Genomic DNA, 5,000 nt, shown 5'->3' on the forward strand with positions numbered 1-5,000 from the left:
GGGCTCCAACCGCTGGGCCCCGCAGCCTGGAAGGGCCCCTGCGAGTCGCCCCCCGGCCTGCACGCCCGCCGTGCAGTCGACCGGGTCGAAGCCGGAATCGCGGCCGGGTTCCTGGAACTCTCGCCCGGCCTGCCCGCCCGGCCCGCCCCCCGGGCCGGGGCTCCAGTCGACTTGGAGCCAAACTCGGTTTTGACCCCCTCCTGCAGCACGGTCCGGCCCCGGAGGTTCCTCCGTCCGACCTCCTGGAACCCAAGATGGGCATCCAGGGTCCCGAAATCCGTGTCCCCGAAAATCTCCGCGAACCTTTCCTGGCAATATTGTAGATGCGGCACCCGGCCCAGCCACCGGGGGCAACCGCCGAAAGTGTCCGCCCTCCTGGAGCGAAGGCCCGGGCAAGGCCCGTTTCAAAAACCTCATACGGACTTCCGGAGCCCGAGCCCCGGCGCCAGGTCGACCCAGGGCCGACCTCCCGGGCCCCAGAGAGGCTCGTCTCCGCCGCGGAAGCCGCCCGCCGCCCGCGGCGAAGGCCCCCGGGCCCGCCCGGCCTCCGGGCAGGGCACCGGGGAGAAGTAGGAATCGTGGCCGGGCTCCTGGAACTCCTGCCCGGCCTGCCCCGCGGAAGCATGCCGGGTTCTCCCGCCGCGCCGTGCAGGTTCTTCCGCCCCTCGCCGGGGTAGCCGGGCTCCAACCGCTGGGCCCCGCAGCGTGGAAGGGCCCCTGCGAGTCGCCCCCCGGCCTGCACGCCCGCCGTGCAGTCGACCGGGTCGAAGCCGGAATCGCGGCCGGGTTCCTGGAACTCTCGCCCGGCCTGCCCGCCCGGCCCGCCCCCCGGGCCGGGGCTCCAGTCGACATGGAGCCAAACTCGGTTTTGACCCCCTCCTGCAGCACGGTCCGGCCCCGGAGGTTCCTCCGTCCGACCTCCTGGAACCCAAGATGGGCATCCAGGGTCCCGAAATCCGTGTCCCCGAAAATCTCCGCGAACCTTTCCTGGCAATATTGTAGATGCGGCACCCGGCCCAGCCACCGGGGGCAACCGCCGAAAGTGTCCGCCCTCCTGGAGCGAAGGCCCGGGCAAGGCCCGTTTCAAAAACCTCATACGGACTTCCGGAGCCCGAGCCCCGGCGCCAGGTCGACCCAGGGCCGACCTCCCGGGCCCCAGAGAGGCTCGTCTCCGCCGCGGAAGCCGCCCGCCGCCCGCGGCGAAGGCCCCCGGGCCCGCCCGGCCTCCGGGCAGGGCACCGGGGAGAAGTAGGAATCGTGGCCGGGCTCCTGGAACTCCTGCCCGGCCTGCCACGCGGAAGCATGCCGGGTTCTCCCGCCGCGCCGTGCAGGTTCTTCCGCCCCTCGCCGGGGTAGCCGGGCTCCAACCGCTGGGCCCCGCAGCCTGGAAGGGCCCCTGCGAGTCGCCCCCCGGCCTGCACGCCCGCCGTGCAGTCGACCGGGTCGAAGCCGGAATCGCGGCCGGGTTCCTGGAACTCTCGCCCGGCCTGCCCGCCCGGCCCGCCCCCCGGGCCGGGGCTCCAGTCGACTTGGAGCCAAACTCGGTTTTGACCCCCTCCTGCAGCACGGTCCGGCCCCGGAGGTTCCTCCGTCCGACCTCCTGGAACCCAAGATGGGCATCTAGGGTCCCGAAATCCGTGTCCCCGAAAATCTCCGCGAACCTTTCCTGGCAATATTGTAGATGCGGCACCCGGCCCAGCCACCGGGGGCAACCGCCGAAAGTGTCCGCCCTCCTGGAGCGAAGGCCCGGGCAAGGCCCGTTTCAAAAACCTCATACGGACTTCCGGAGCCCGAGCCCCGGCGCCAGGTCGACCCAGGGCCGACCTCCCGGGCCCCAGAGAGGCTCGTCTCCGCCGCGGAAGCCGCCCGCCGCCCGCGCCGAAGGCCCCCGGGCCCGCCCGGCCTCCGGGCAGGGCACCGGGGAGAAGTAGGAATCGTGGCCGGGCTCCTGGAACTCCTGCCCGGCCTGCCCCGCGCATGCATGCCGGGTTCTCCGGCCGCGCCGTGCAGGTTCTTCCGCCCCTCGCCGGGGTAGCCGGGCTCCAACCGCTGGGCCCCGCAGCCTGGAAGGGGCCCTGGGAGTCGCCGCCGGCCTGCACGCCCGCCGTGCAGTCGACCGGGTCGAAGCCGGAATCGCGGCCGGGTTCCTGGAACTCTCGCCCGGCCTGCCCGCCCGGCCCGCCCCCCGGGCCGGAGCGCCAGTCGACATGGAGCCAAACTCGGGGTTGACCCTCGCCTGCAGCACGGTCCGGCCCCGGAGGTTCCTCCGTCCGAGCTCCTGGAACCCAAGATGGGCATCTAGGGTCCCGAAACCCGTGTCCTCGAAAATCTCCGCGAACCTTTCCTGGCAATATTGCAGATGCGGCACCCGGCCCAGCCACCGGGACGAACCGCCGAAAGTGTCCGGCCTCCTGGAGCGAAGGCCCGGGCAAGGCCCGTTTGAAAAACCTCATACGGACTTCCAGGGCCGGAGCCCCGGCGCCAGGTCGACCGCGGGCCTCCCTCCCGGGGCCCAGCACGGCTCGTCTCCCCCGCGGGAGCAGCCCGCCGCCCTCGCCGAAGGCCCCCGGACCTGCCCGGCCTCCGGGCAGGGCACCGGGGAGAAGCCGGAATCGCGGCCGGGCTCCTGGAACTCTCGCCCGGCCAAGCCGCTCGGCCCGCCCCTGGGCCGGAGCTCCAGTCGACATGGAGCCAAACTCGCGGTTGAACCTCTCCTGCAGCACGGTCCGGCCCCGGAGGTTCCTCCGTCCGAGCTCCTGGAACCCAAGATGGGCATCTAGGGTCCCGAAACCCGTGTCCCCGAAAATCTCCGCGGACCTTTCTCGGCAATATTGTAGATGCGGCACCCGGCCCAGCCGCCGGGAGCAACCGCCGAAAGTGTCCGGCCTCCTGGAGCGAAGGCCCGGGCACGGCCCGTTTGAAAATCCTCATACGGACTTCCAGGGCCGGAGCTCGGGAGCCAGGTCGACCCCGGGCCTCCCTCCCGGGCGTTAGGGCGGCTCGTCTCCCCCGCGGGAGCAGCCCGCTGCCCGCGCCGAAGGCCCCCGGACCCGCCCGGCCTCCGGGCAGGGCACCGGGGAGAAGCCGGAATCGCGGCCGGGCTCCTGGAACTCTCGCCCGGCCAAGCCGCTCGGCCCGCCCCTGGGCCGGAGCTCCAGTCGACATGGAGCCAAACTCGCGGTTGAACCCCTCCTGCAGCACGGTCCGGCCCCGGAGGTTCCTCCGTCCGAGCTCCTGGAACCCAAGATGGGCATCTAGGGTCCCGGAAACCGTGTCCCCGAAAATCTCCGCGGACCTTTCTCGGCAATATTGTAGATGCGGCACCCGGCCCAGCCACCGGGACGAACCGCCGAAAGTGTCCGCCCTCCTGGAGCGAAGGCCCGGGCACGGCCCGTTTGAAAAACCTCATACGGACTTCCGGAGCCCGAGCCCCGGCGCCAGGTCGACCCAGGGCCAACCTCCCGGGCCCCAGAGAGGCTCGTCTCCCCCGCGGGAGCAGCCCGCCGCCCGCGCCGAAGGCCCCCGGACCTGCCCGGCCTCCGGGCAGGGCACCGGGGAGAAGCCGGAATCGCGGCCGGGTTCCTGGAACTCTCGCCCGGCCCGCCCCTGGGCCGGAGCTCCAGTCGACATGGAGCCAAACCCGGGGTTGACCCCCTCCTGCAGCACGGTCCGGTCCCGGAGGTACCCCTGCCCGACCTCCTGGAACCCAAGATGGGCAACTAGGGTCCCGAAAAGCGTGTCCCCGAAAATCTCCGCGGACCTTTCCTGGCAATATTGTAGATGCGGCACCCGGCCCAGCCACCGGGGGCAACCGCCGAAAGTGTCCGCCCTCCTGGAGCGAAGGCCCGGGCACGGCCCGTTTGAAAAACCTCATCGGGACTTCCAGGGCCGGAGCCCCGGCGCCAGGTCGACCCCGGGCCTCCCTCCCGGGGCCCAGCACGGCTCGTCTCCCCCGCGGGAGCATCCCGCCGCCCGCGCCGAAGGCCCCCGGACCTGCCCGGCCTCCGGGCAGGGCACCGGGGAGAAGTCGGAATCGCGGCCGGGCTCCTGGAACTCCCGCCCGGCCTGCCCCGCGGAGTCCTGCCCGGGCTCCCGCCGCCTTGGCCCGGGACGACCACCCCTCGGCGGGGTGCCTCGGCTCCGACCCCGGAGGCCCGGGTCCCTGCCGGGGCCCTTGGACCCGCCCCCCGGGCTGCCCTTCCACGGAGCCCTTGACCGGGACGAGATCGGAATTGTGGCCGAGCTCCTGGAACTCTCGCCCGGCCTGACCGCCTTCTCCGGCCCTTTTCCGGTTTTCCCCGTTGACCTGGCTCCAAACTCGGGTTTGGCCCCTCAGCACGGCAGGGTTCTGCCCCGAAGATCCCTCTGACCGGCTTTCTGGAACCGAACATGGGCATTGAGGGTCCTTAAAAACGTGTTCTCGAAAATCTCCGCGAACGTTTCTTGGCTATATTGTAGATGCGGCACCCGGCCCAGCCACCGGGACGAACCGCCGAAAGTGTCCGCCCTCCTGGATCGAAGGCCCGGGCAAGGCCCGTTTCAAAAACCTCATACGGACTTCCGTGGGGGGGGCGGGCACCAGGTCAACCCCACGTATGCCTATGGGGATTTTCGCTCCCCAGGTCAACCCCATGGATGCCTATCGGGATTTTCGCTCCCCAGGTCAACCCCATGGATGCCTATGGGCTTTTTCGGTCCCCAGCTCCACCCCAAGTATTCCTAGGGGCTTTTTCGCTCCCCAGCTCCACCCCATTTATTCCTATGGGGATTTTCAGTCCCCAGGTCAACCCCAAGTATTCCTAGGGGCTTTTTCGCTCCCCAGCTCCCCCCCCATGTATTCCTAAGGGCTTTTTCGGTCCCCAGCTCCACCCCAAGTATTCCTAGGGGTTTTTTCGCTCCCCAGCTCCACCCCATGTATTCCTAGGGGCTTTTCCGCTCCCCAGCTCCCCCCCCATGTATTCCTAAGGGCTTTTTCGCTCCCCAGCTCCCCCCCAAGTATT

This window comes from Alligator mississippiensis, unplaced genomic scaffold, assembly GCF_030867095.1.
Source record: "Alligator mississippiensis isolate rAllMis1 unplaced genomic scaffold, rAllMis1 scaffold_76, whole genome shotgun sequence".
Taxonomy (NCBI): Eukaryota; Metazoa; Chordata; order Crocodylia; family Alligatoridae; genus Alligator; species Alligator mississippiensis.